Source organism: Panthera uncia, chromosome C2, assembly GCF_023721935.1.
Source record: "Panthera uncia isolate 11264 chromosome C2, Puncia_PCG_1.0, whole genome shotgun sequence".
Taxonomy (NCBI): domain Eukaryota; kingdom Metazoa; phylum Chordata; class Mammalia; order Carnivora; family Felidae; genus Panthera; species Panthera uncia.
Window position 1 is genome coordinate 60,093,346 of NC_064810.1, and position 13,839 is coordinate 60,107,184.

Here is a 13,839-nt window from a genome sequence, read left to right on the forward strand (position 1 = left end):
AAAATAGCCTAAATATTCCATAACAGTGAACTGGTTATATAAATAATATGTGATACAATAATAAGCTTTCATTAAATACAGCAAGTGAAAATTTACAAAGCATCATGAAGCTTAAAAAGCAGGTTGCAGGGGTGACTGGTAGCTCAGTCAGTTAAGTGTCTGACTCTTGATTTCAGCTCAGGTCATGATTTCACCAGCTATAAGTTCCGGCCCTACATCCAGCCCCACATGGAGCCCAGCATCCATTCTCACTCTCTGCCACTCCCCGACTGTGTGTGCGTGTGCACACGCACTCTCTTTCAAAAATAAATAAATAAACTTAAAATAAACAGGTTGCAAAATGGTATGAATAAGTAACAATTTTTAACAATGCTTTTAAATTTTTTTAATGTTTACTTATTTTTGAGAGAGAAAGAGAGAGAGAGACAGAGATCAGAGACAGAGAGCATGAGTGGGGGAGGAGCACAGAGAGAGGGAGATGCAGAATCTGAAGCAGGATCCAAGCTCTGAGCTGTCAGCAGAGCCTGACGCGGAGCTTGAGAACCAGGAGATCATGACCTGAGCCAAAGTTGGATGCTTAATTGACTGAGCCACCCAGGTGCCCCAATTTTTAATAATTTTTTTGTATGATATATATGTATATAGACTATGCACAATGTTTGATAATATGAGTAAATAAATGTAGATCTTATGTATGTATGTATACATGTATCAGAAAAAGCATTTATGCATTAGAAAAAGCATGTAAGGACCTATACACTAAATTATTCCTAGTACTGATCTCAGAGAGTAACATTATGGCAGATATTTTTCTTCTTGTGATTTCTTTCCAAATTTTCTACAATAAACACAAATTACTTTTTATAAACATAAAAGTCACTAAAACAAGTCCTAGTCTATGTTGCAGAAAAAAGATTAGATAATATATTACTAGATTTCCGAAATGTTAAGTAAGCCTGTTGAAAAAGTCTATCTGTCCCTAGAAGTTTACCTCTATGAGCTGCATAGACTTAAAAAAAAAAAAAAAAAAAAGTAAGGATGGAAGGAAAGAAGATGGAGTGAGGAGGGAGGGAAGAAAGAGAATAAAGAAAAAAGAAAGGAAAAACAAAGGAAAGAAAAATAAGATTTGGCAAAAACAGCAACCACTTTTAATGGTATCTATTAGATTTCTGGAAGCCAAACTTTAATCGATCACACCTTTAACGAAATTTTCAAAGAAATACACAGAGTGTAATGAAGAAAACTTGAGAAGTTTGAGGGTATATTTATATAGTAAACATACTATTATAAGAAAAAACAGATAAAACATGCATCAATTTCAGTGATAGAACCATTATAGTTACAATTTCAAATAAGTAAAAATAAAAAGCAAGCAATGATAACTTAGAACAAAATAAATAGAAACTGCTAAAGGCTATTCTCTACCAATAATCATAGAAAACAAGTCTTCCTCATTAAATAAAAATTTAGGTATGAAGTTTGGTTGTATCTCATCAAAAATGAAAAATGAAAACCAATTTATAATCCCTAAAAAAACTTCAGAAAGAACCTGTACATACATGGTTAAGAGGACAAGATGCAGTCCCTCGAAGACAGGAAAAGGCTACTTCAGTTCTAGCCCATGATGGTGCTTCTCAGAATGAAGGTATTCATTCTGGCTTAGGATATTACCAGAGTTTTTAAAGCACCGAAGAATCTGATAAGTTCTATGGTAGACGTCTCCAAGAATCCATAAAAGTGACCTGGCCAAACTCCATAATGAAGCCATCTAAGATCAAATCAAATTCCACTGAACCAGCCTCTAGGGCAACAACAAAAGACTATTCACTTGACTCAGTCATACTTGCTGTTAGGTATTTCAGTTTCTCTTCCAAACAGAGGGGAAAAGTTCAGAAAGATTATGTACTAAACACTTCTTTTAACCCTGAAATCCAATCAATTTCTTTTTTTGTCACTTGTCTCTTTAAAAGTAACCCAACCCCTTTCCTTTATTATGTGCAGCTTTACTCTGTTCATTTTTATTTCCCAATAGCAGAATGCCTTAAATAAATTCTTAAAAACCAACACACCAACAAATAAATAAATTAAAACTCAATGACTATAAAAAGTACACCGTCTAACCTGCTTAATTATTAAGAGGTAAACAGAATGCATTTCTGAATTATTTAATCTCCTTCCACTAAAAACTTTAAAGTTTTTGAGCTTGGAATGTGTACCCTTTCTAAGAACCCATAATCAATTATTTTAAAATATTCTATTAAGCCATTTTAATAAAAGCAATTTTAAAACATCAAAGTAAATGTGAATTTAAACATTTGTGTAAGTGCATTAGAAATACAACACATTTTTAAGATTTCAGAGGTCAGTAAAATTTCCTTCTTTCTAATTGTCCATTGTCCTCTTTCAAATACCCTACTCCACAATACATTTCAACACAATGAGTAGAAATGTTCTCTTCTAAATTATATTAATGAGATTGATAGAATACTGGCTTTGGAGCATTTATATAATGTTCTTGCTCCTAAGCATATCATAAGAAATATACCACTATAAAACTATGGAAAATGTTAATAATTCTGAAACTATAAGAAAATAAAGAATGAACAGTAAATAAAATTTATCATTTTCTCTGGACAAAATACTAGCTCAGCTAAGAATGACTGCTGCTTGACACAAGTAAATACTGATTCCCTGGAAGGCCAGCTAATTAAATTTCTGGCTAGCTAAGTGTTCACCAGAGAAAATAAAGTTTTTGTTTTGATTCTTTTAACTGAAAACCTAAGATGTACTAGCAGATTTCCCTGCCTTGGTAAATAGGGTTTTATAATTTTATCTTCATTAAAGATGAAAAATTTATACTGCCATAGAGGATGGCCCTTAATCTTTTGGGGAGGGGGTGGTCATAAGCCCCTCTGAGAAGATGATAGAAAACCAAGGATCTCTTTCTCTAGAAAAGTGTACATGTTCTCAAAATTTTATATGTTTCCAGGAGTCCAGGGACCCACAAAAAGATTATGTGCCTTAGAATTTTATAAAATTGTAAATGCATACACATTGGAGATTGTACAGACAACACAGTGATCCCAGGCAGAACAAGGATGTTTAAAGTTGCGTTTTGAAGACATCTTTAATAGTGAAGTACTTTCTTATGATTTGTTTCCTTTCCTCTAAAAGGGGAGTGTAAAAACAACTCTGCTTAATTTAGTCTTGGTTAAAGGTTAAGTATGTTTCCTTTTAGGATAATTGCACTACCAGAGTTTGAGCTTTAAAACATAATAGTACTGTTTTCAAATCATTCCACATTCTAGACGTGGCAACAATTTTCTTACACTTTTTTAACTCTTAGAGGAGGCAGTGTCAGAGAGAAAGCTATTTAACGTTCACCTTTACTTCTAAAAATTATCAGATAATTGCACATACATAAACATTCCCTGTAGTGAGGTTTTATTCTAAGTACTTTATGTGTATTTACTTGTTTACACCTCACAAAAACTCTAGGTGGTGGGTACCTAGATACCAGATGTCATTTTCCACATTTTATTGACATTTAAACTAAGGCATAGAGAGATTATGTGATTCACCAAAGATCGCCTCTGTACTGAATGGCAGAACCAGGATGCATTCACAGTCTGGCCACTCAGTCTGCACTTCTGCAAACAATATTACGTTTCCAGTGTCATGAGCTGATGGGTTTTCTTGCGTGGTTGTGTATTTAACACAATATAGTCTTCACTACCATGCAAGACACATTCATACTGGTTTTCCCAGACATAAACATTTGAGGAGTTGTTCCTAGATTGCTGACAAAACTGGCACCACCTGTGTGCAGCTGGCAATTATATACTGCTGTTCACTTAAATGCCCAGATGGAAAAAAATAAAGTGTCACTATGTCAGTAAATGTGGAATCCTACAATAAAATCTGACCCTTCATTTCCTTTTTCGAAAAAGTTCCAGTGAGATACAAAATTCAATGATTGTACAGTCTAAAGGCCAACCAAGACAACAGGATGAATGGCCCATAGTGTCATAATCACAGTTCCCAAAGATGAGGGCCTACGAGATGCTCCAGTGGCTAAGTTAGCTGCAACAACATGAACATTTCCTTGGCATATCCTTCTCACTGATGGATTGAGAGCTCCCAGAGATAGCGACATACTTCTCTCATCTGCTTTCAGTGCACCAACCTTAATATTTCGTGTAGTCCCATAAAAAGCAAAGGCTGGTAAGAAAGGAATAAAGGAAGAGAGAAAGAGAGGAAGAAAGGGAGAGAGCGAGAGAGGGGGGAGGGAAGGAAAGAAAGAAGAAAAGAAAGACACAAAGAAAAAAATTCCATTTTTATAGTTTGTACAGAAGAGTTTTCAGTTAAAAATTTGTTCCATTTAATTTTTATTCAATTACTCTTTACACATAAATGAAATTAAGCAGGTACCAGTGAGATACAAATATAAAAGGGCAAAATAAGGCAGAATGTTCAGAGCCCTAAAAATGGTTAAAGATCAGATAAACAGGAAAAAAAGCACAGCACAAGGCTAACAGGAATATAGATGCAAGAATGCAGAACAAGAAAGAACCTTGGTAACTGAGGCAGCTTCTCTTCATTAGACCCAGGGATTTTTATGAAGTAATTGATTCCAAAGCAGCCAAGTCAGGCTGGGAATGAAAACCTGGTCAAAATAAAATAACATCTTCAGCAACTTTTGTCTCTAACTCATCCTATATGCCATAATAAAACAAATATTAAGAAATCATCCAGCCATTACCTTATTTCCTGTAATGACTCCCAATCACGTAGACTATCAATGTGTTTGGTTTATAAAGTCTTCCATAATCTGGTTGCGTTGTGTATTCTGTCTTCCAAATAATAAAGAAATTTTACCCTCCAATCCAATCAGATAAGATTTTAAACCAGTATACATTGATTTGGCAAACATTTATTGAGGCCTATAATATGTTAAGGAGTGTTCATGTAACTGAAATCTACATGGTCTGGGAGCCAAACAACGAATGCTAATCTCCAATTTCTCCAAAACTCTATCTCAATGCTTTCTCTCTTTTCTTATTCTTATACAGACATCTCTCCATGGTCTTCCCTTGGACTCAACAAAAAATTGATTCCAATACGATCAGTTCAATCACTCTCATTTTAGCTCAGACACATTTCAGTTTTGAAAATCTCATCATAAAGACATATATACAGAAGGCTATCCTTATGCGCTGTTCCCACTAACACTCTCACACAGACACAAACATGGATCTCAAATTAACATGACACACATAAACTCTTACTAGGATCCAGACACACTTGTCTTCTATCTATGCTTTTATCAAGCCACACTTGTTTGGGGCTTTGGAACTTGGTCTTCTAAGGCTCTTCCCCCAGATCATTTCATGGTGGCTTCCCCTTCTCATCATTCAGTCTCAGCTCAAATGGCACCTCATTATTCTTTATCCCATTATCCATATTTTCTGACCCAAGTCACTCTTTCCTTCACCATCCAGTTTTATTTTCTTCATAGGTTATCACTCTCTGCAATCATTTTGTTTATTTAAAAACTCATTCACTGTGTGTCTTCCTACATTAGGGATCCTACCAATTTAGCTACATGTAACTCACTGCCAAATCACTTTCCCCTGGCATTATGCCTGGCATACAGTAAGCACTCAAATATCTGAAGAATGAATAAATATATACAAAAATAATTATGGAGTTAATATTCAATCTGTAAATATTTTTACCTACAGTGAACAATATGATTTTTTTAAGTTAAATTCCAGACTGAGGAATGCTCTGCCCCTAACATAATTACATTTAGGAGAAAGATCCAAGATACATTTGATGACACTTGAGTTTTAACAAAAGAGAGTATCAAAGAATTAGACCTAACTTGTCTTGATACTTAAGACTAACATCATTGCTCTTCTTAACCACAGTTCCCTCTGTATTCCCCCATTAAACCTACTGATATATCATCATCAACATTTATAATGTCAAGAACAGTTGAATTTAACTGAATGAAGGCAGTGACAGTGTCACATATCTCATTTTGGATGTTTATTGCTAAAATTATTGAGTCAGTACCCATGAAAGATGGAAGATGCAGGGTACGACTAGACCCTAAGTATAACATGTACAGATTCACTGCCTCCCTCATTCAGTGTACAAATATTCTACCTATGCCCATATTTGACAAAAATTCTAAATACTTCTAAAGATTAAAAAAAAATCATTCATTTAAACCAGGGATCAGCAAACTTTCTGTAAAAGGCCAAATGATAAACGTTTTTGGCTTTGTAGGTAATACAGTTTCTGTCTCAGTTACTCAGCTCTGCCATCATCTCATGAAAGCAGCCACAGGAGGAGCGCCTGGGTGGCTCAGTGGGTTAAGCGTCCGACTTCAGCTCAGGTCACGATCTCGCGGTCCGTGAGTTCGAGCCCCACATCGGGCTCTGGGCTGATGGCTCAGAGCCTGGAGCCTGCTTCCGATTCTGTGTCTCCCTCTCTCTCTGCCCCTCCCCCGTTCATGCTCTGTCTCTCTCTGTCCCAAAAATAATAAAAAAGTTGAAAAATAAAATAAAATAAAATAAATAAATAAAACGTTAAAAAAAATTAAAAAAGAAAGAAAGCAGCCACAGGCAATAAATACATAAACAAATGACATGCCTGTATCAATAAAGCTTTACTTACAAAAACTGTGGGATCATCAGGGAAATGCAAATGAAAACCAAATCACCTCACACCTGTTAGAATGGCTATTTCAAGAAGATAAGAAACAAGAAGGGTTAGTGAGGATGTGGAGAAAAAGAAACCTTTGTGCACTGTTGATGCGAATGTAAATTGGTACAGCCAGTATGGAAAACAGTATGGAGGTTTCTCAAAAATTTAAAAATAGAACTCCCCTATGATCCAGCATTTCCACTTGTGAGTATATCATGAAGGAAACAAAATTACTCTCTCAAAAAGATATCTGCACCCTAATGTTCAGTGTAGTACTATTTACAATAGCTAAGACTATTAGTTGATAGATGGATGAATGGATTTAAAAAAAAAGTGGCATGTATATACAATGAATGGAACATTGTTCAGCCATAAAAAAAAAAAGGAACTCTTGCTATTTGAGGGCATTATAAGATAAGTGAAATAAGTCAGTAGAGAAAGACAAATATCATATGATCTTATTTATATCTAATGGAATTTTATATATGTGGAATTTAAGAAATGAAACAGATAAACATAGGGGGAAAAAAGAGAAAGGCAAACAAACCATAAAACAGACTCTTAGCTACAGAGAACAAACTGAGGGTTTCTGGTGGGGAGGTAGGTGAGGGGATGTGTTAAATGGGTGATGGGTATTAAGAAGGGCACCTGTGATGAGCACTGGGTGTTATATGTTAGTGATGAATCACTAAATTCTACTCCTGAAACTAATATTACCCTATATGTTAACTAACTGGAATTTAAAAAAAACCTAAAAAGTAAATAAAATAAATACCCCCCCCCCCCAAAAAAAAAAAAAAAAACAAAAAAACTAAACTCATAGAGACAAAGAACAGATTGGTAGTTGCCAGGGTGTGAAGGAGGGGCAGGGTGGGGCTGGGTGGGTGGGTTGGTTTGTATGTGAAATGAGTGAAGGTGGTCTAAAGGTGCAAACTTCCAGTTATAAAATGAATAAGTCCTGGGGATGTAATGTGTATTATGGTGAAAATATTATACTGCACATCTGGAAGTTGCTAAGAGATTAGATCTTAAAAGTTCTCATCACACATACAAAGGTGTTAACTACGTGTGGTGATGGGTGTTAACTAGACTTCTTGAGGTGATCATTTTGCAATATATACATATATCATATCATGTTATATACCTGAAACTAATATACTGTTATATATCAATTATACCTCAATAATAAAAATAAACAGTAGGACAGATTTGTTGACCACTGATCTAAATTCACCAGTAAAGCCTACTGAATTTCTACATAGAGGAGATTTAACAACACAATTTAATTGGAAGGGGTACTATGAGGACTTGTGTCAGAAGCTGTTTTTGTGAGATATGCATGTTGATTTTACATGAATTATAATACTATCTGGGAGGAATGATGCGAATGTCAAGGGACCTAAACCCCTCAGGTCACCCTTGTCACTGCCATCTGATTCTACAATCAATTTGGGGGTATTTTTGGCATTACATTTTGGCCTTATATATGATTCATTGTCTTTTCATAAATATCCAATACATCAGATTATTTGTATCCTAACATTAAAATTATTTTTGAAAAGCCACAGTAAATACTTGGTTGAAGTTTAAAAAATATATTCCCTTTATCCATGCTAATTTTGCAATTCTATTTTAAACAACTATTAATTTTGTCAGACATGATTTGTTTGTAATAAACTCATTTTGTTCATTGCTCATGATTCCTTTGTCTTCAAGATGTTTACTGATTTCTCTGCCAGTGTTTTATTGAAAATGTCAGGCTATTTCAAGTTACATTTTCATTACATCTATCATAAGAATTGTTTCTCCTTCAAATTCCTTTAGGTCATCTAAATTTCTCCATTAGAACATACCTTCATATATCCAAAGGACTAAATATCCCTTTACTTGATTCTTATTGATAACTATTTTTAAAAGACATTTTAAATCCATTTTATGCTTCTCAAAATTGTATCCCAACACCAAAATAGCTACACAATTAAACTAAAATTTGGTGCATAAAGATTCTAAATGATCCACATTGATCCACATTGTCATGAGATAAACTATTAATCAGTAACACTATCATTTTCTATTCTCCACTTTACATTTGCTATAATAAATTCTAGTGCCAATCAGCTTTCATTAACCTATCAGCCCTTCTATCTGTGATAACCAATAATCCACCTTTCTGACATCCAATTCTGCTTTATCTCTTCTGGCTACATAAATCTCTAGAGCCTATGGTGTCAAAATATTTTTTTGGCTTCAACCAGACTACTGTAAAAACACTACAGCTATGACGTTTAAATGTAAAGTTTGCCATTATGTTACATCCGCACACCATACAGCCATGAATTTTAAAATAAAATAAGAAAATATAAGATTTTTAGATAATATTATAAAAACTGCTTCAATTGTATTCAGTATTCAATAAGTGAAAACACTTGAGAATTCTAGCAAAAGTAAACCTTGAGATGGTTGAAATATCCATTCTAAATAATGGGAACATTTAGGTAATTGTCTGTACAAAACAAGGATCCGACTTTTTGAGGTCATAAAAAGCTTGACCTTCCCAGGTAAGATGAATGTGGAAAGCTTACCACTAAATTACACAATAGGGATAAGATTATTGAATCTGTCTGCAAAATAACATTCTCAAAATCTTCATAGAGTAACTGATTCATTAAAGAAATAACTGAAGATTCTTTCTCTTTTGAAAGATATGAAAGAGAATCACAAAACATTGCAATATTTGCAAAAGAGGATGGAGTGCTCATGTCTCACTTGTGAAACATGAATACCTCCTTTATTACCTATGTTCTTGCTATGTATTGAAAATACTGAAGAAAAGCAGTTCCAAAAGAACACAGGTTTGCTGATCCTGGGTTCCTGTTAATATCACATGATAGAGTAGAAGCCTTCACATACAATCAAGATGACAGTTACTTTGTACTCTGAGGGACCGATTTTTCTCTGTAGACATGAGCACAGCACAAATCACAAAGTACCAAAAATTGAGCGTAAGTGCAAACCTCTCAACTTCACTCAGGTAACAGCAAAAGGACAAGTTTAGCTACATATGAAAAGAAATCGGGTCCAAGAAGTTGAAGGGGAGAGCAGACTGGCATTAGGATCATTTATCTGACTCTATAAGTTCATCTGCCTCACTGAAAAGAATTAAAGCAGCTTTGCCAAATATTTGTCTTGTTTAGCTACAAGCTGTCTTACTGCAATCTCACCCACACCTCATCCTCGCCCTAGCTCCCGTCCTCTCCTCAGCTATCACTTCCTTCATAATGGTCTCTCTTCCCACCTAAACTCTAACCTCTCTCTCCCTCTCCCTCCCATCATGTACACACACACACACATACACACACACACACACAAAGAAATACACACTGCGTGATGTTAACTGTTAAAGGATATTTTCTTTGAAAAAAATCACGTATGATTATTGATATGACAATACAGAAGTATGTCAGCCACTGAAGAATTACCATGCTATAAACAAACATGACAAAGATTCACATAAAGTGCCTAATGGACCTATAAGAAGTAGTCAGGCTAGTATGAAATGCTATTAATTGCAATAAATATGTCATATTCTACTAGTGATTATATCTCTCCACTTCAAATACACAGATATTTAGGATAATTTTGATAATTAAAAAACTAAGCCAAGTTAGAATGAAAGATAGAAAAGGAAATCTCTGATTGTCAGAAAAGAACAGAGAACTCAAAGGTAGAGCCAAGGGTGGGGCTGAAGCCTTGTTGGACCCTAGAGCATCATATTCACATATACCCAGATATTTATGACGTTATATGGAATATCAACACCAAAGCATGGGCAACAGACAAGACCTAAATCCAAAGAGAGGCAAGGAGGAACAATTGAAACATGCTTATTAATGGATTCCCCCTCCATAAGGTGTAGAAAAAACTAGACTAGCATGGAGAAGCAGTAAAGATGCCTGAATTCTTCTTAGGGCTCTGGGTGGTATAAAGTCACATGAAAGATATTTGAAACCCAGATATGTTCCATAAGCACCTTAGGAGTCAGCATTTACACTATTCTTTTAGAACATAAAATCCAAGTTTAAACATTAACACAAAAACAATCTGGATTTCTTTAGACTCTTATGGGCATAGATCTAGGGTCATGGGATAAAAGAGAATGCCAAAACACTTTGGAAGGAGCCACAGAACTCTCACATAACAAACTCCTTCAACTGAAAAGGAGCTCACCGTAATATCAGAAATAGCTATTCTTTTGTTCATTCAGTCAACAAATATATATTAAATGTCTGTTGGAGGCAAGTATGATTTTAGACCCAGAAGGTAACAATAGTGAATAAAACATTGTTCCTGTCTTCAGCAAGTGTATTTTCCAGTAAGGGAGACAATGAACATAAAATATAAAATACAATGTCCCATACTAACAAATGCCATAAAGAAAAAGCAGGATGAGGGAAAAGAGAGAGAAGTTCTGAAGAGGCAGGTGTTTTTTTCCAGTTTTTATTTAAATCCAAGTTATAACATACAGTGTAATAATGATTTCAGGAGAATTTAATGATTCATCACTTACATATAACATCCAGTGTTCATCCCAAGTGTCCTTAATGCCTATCACCCATTTAGCCCACCTCCCTCCAGCAACCCTGAGTTTGTTCTCTATAGTTAAGAGTCTTATGGCTTATGGTTTGCTTCCTTCTCTCTCTGCGTGTTTGTGTGTGTGTGTGTGTGTGTGTGTGTGTCTTTTTGTGAAGAAGCAGGTATTTTAGATAGAATGCTGATAAAAAGGCATTCTAAGGTGAAATTCCGAAAGAATTCTGAACAAAGTGAAAGACTGAATCCCGAGGCAGAAGATACCTCAAGAGATGAGCCAAAAAAAAATCAGTAAAGATATAGAAGATTTAAACAATATAATTAATAATTTTGAACTAGCTGGTGTGTAGAAACTTTTCCCCTCGAGGATTGTATGTTCTTGCCAAACTTATGTGTAGTATGTATAAAATTCAACAATAACTGATCCATAAAAGAAGTCTCAACAAACTCAAGGAATTCATACCCTACAAAGCATGTTATCTGGCCACAATACAATATCAGGAATCAAGGCAAAAAGACAATTTAAAAATCCTTATATATTTGGAAACTAAAAAACACATTTATAAATATTCCATGAGTCAAAAAATCATAATGGAAATATTAAATATTTAAAACTAAACAACAATGAAGACACTACATATCAAAACCTGTGGGATGCAGCTAAAGTGGTACTTAGTAGAAAATTTATGACTTTAAGTGCATATATTACATGTTAAAAATTTCTAAAATTAATTAGTTAAGGATCTAACAGCAAGTTAAAAAATAATAGCAGAATAAAGCCAAATAAAGAAGGAAATAAATAATAAAGAATATAACAAGAATTAATGACATAGAACTTATGTACAGTAGAGTACAGTAGAGCTAAAATAGGTCCTTTAAAAAGCCGAAACTGGTTCCTTGAAAAGACAATAAAGTATTGTTTTAAACCATATGAAATTGTCAAAATTCAACCTAATAATAAAATCTATACTGATCAAAATATTATTAATCATTAAATATTAAGCAGGAAGAGGCACTGATTAGAAACTCTAGGAATGAAGAGAATATATCTCTAAAGATAGAGGAAACATTAAAATATTATGAGAGAATATACTAAACAACTGAAGGACAATCAACTTACAAACTGAAATGAAATGGGCAATTTCCCAGAAAAGTGCAACATAACAAAATCAATACAATAAGAAATAGAAAACCTGAGTAACTTTATGATCAATAATTGATAGTAAAAAAGAGAACACAAGAAAGGAAAAGTATAGTCAATCTCACTTAAGAACTTAGGTGCAAAAATTCTAAATGAAATAACAAACCAAATAAAGCAAAATGAATGTGCATTTTTATACATATACACATAAATACATAATAATTATAGGAAATTTATCCCAGGAATGTAAGAATTATTCAACATCAGAAAATACAAATACAAAAACACTAATTCAAAAAAATATATGCACTCCCATGTTCACTGCACCATTATATACAATAGCCAAGATATGGACACTACTTAAGTGTCTATCAGTGGATAAATGGATAAAGAAGGTGTGGTATATATACACAATGGAATACTACCCAGCCATCAAAAAGAAGGAAATCTTGCCATTTATGACAATACAGATAGGCCTGGAGGGTATTATACTAAGTAAAATAAGTCAGATGGAGAAAGTCAAATACGATATGATTTCACTTATATTCAGAATCTAAAAAACAAAACAAAACAAAAATTCATAAATACAGAGAATAGACTGGTGGTGACCAGAGGGGAAGGGGTTGGGCAAAATGGGTGAAGGGGTTCAATTTTATGGTGATTGGTAGTAACTAGTTTATCATGGTGATCACTTTGGAGTATATACAAATACCAAGTTATAATGTTGTACACCTTAAACTTATATAATCTTATATACCAATTTTACCTCAATAAAAACAGAAAATATATTAAGTGATACACACCACATTACCATATTCAGAGATTAACTGAGAAAAAAAACATCGTTTCTCAAATATAAACTAACAAAAAAACTCCAAACATTATAAAGATAAATAAAAGACATGCAATAGACTAAGAGAAGTTATTTGCAACATATATAACCAATAAAGCATTCCTATCCAAATATATAACAAGCATCAACAAATCATGAAAAACAAAACAAAACAAAAGCATTATAATTTTAAAAACTGCTGAAGAGAATACAAATGGAGAAATCAGAGAAAGCAAAACATGTTTGGCCAATAAGAATATGAAGAGAAGCTCAACTTTATAAAACGATTAAATTAAAGTAACAAATGGATACACTACCCTATCTTCTTATCAAAAGTTTAAAAGTCTATCAATATCGCTAATTGGAAAAGGTATGAAGAAAGGAGAACTCAGAAAATCTGGAGACCAATTTCTCACACCCTTACCTTTACCTTGTAAAGTTAAAAAATGTATATTCTCTAAACCAGCAATTCAAATACAGAAGTTATCTCACATTTATACAAGGAGATATTTACAAGGATATTTACTGTGACAATGACTGTAACATAAAAAAGAAGAAAGAA

General features: G+C 33.9%; 1 protein-coding gene across 47 annotated transcripts in view; it reads right to left on the bottom strand.

Annotated features, from left to right (window-relative positions):
- The window catches only part of ZBTB20 (zinc finger and BTB domain containing 20), a 769,297-nt gene that overhangs the window by 621,786 nt on the left and 133,672 nt on the right, over positions 1 to 13,839 (bottom strand). For 2 of the 47 annotated variants that reach the window (XM_049629379.1, XM_049629370.1), the window contains exon 1: positions 1,560 to 1,872. The exons of the other annotated variants lie outside the window; for them this stretch is intronic. The gene's annotated coding sequence lies outside the window, so the exon portion shown is untranslated. Of the gene's footprint in view, positions 1 to 1,559; positions 1,873 to 13,839 lie in introns of those variants that run through there. 47 annotated transcript variants of the gene reach the window in all.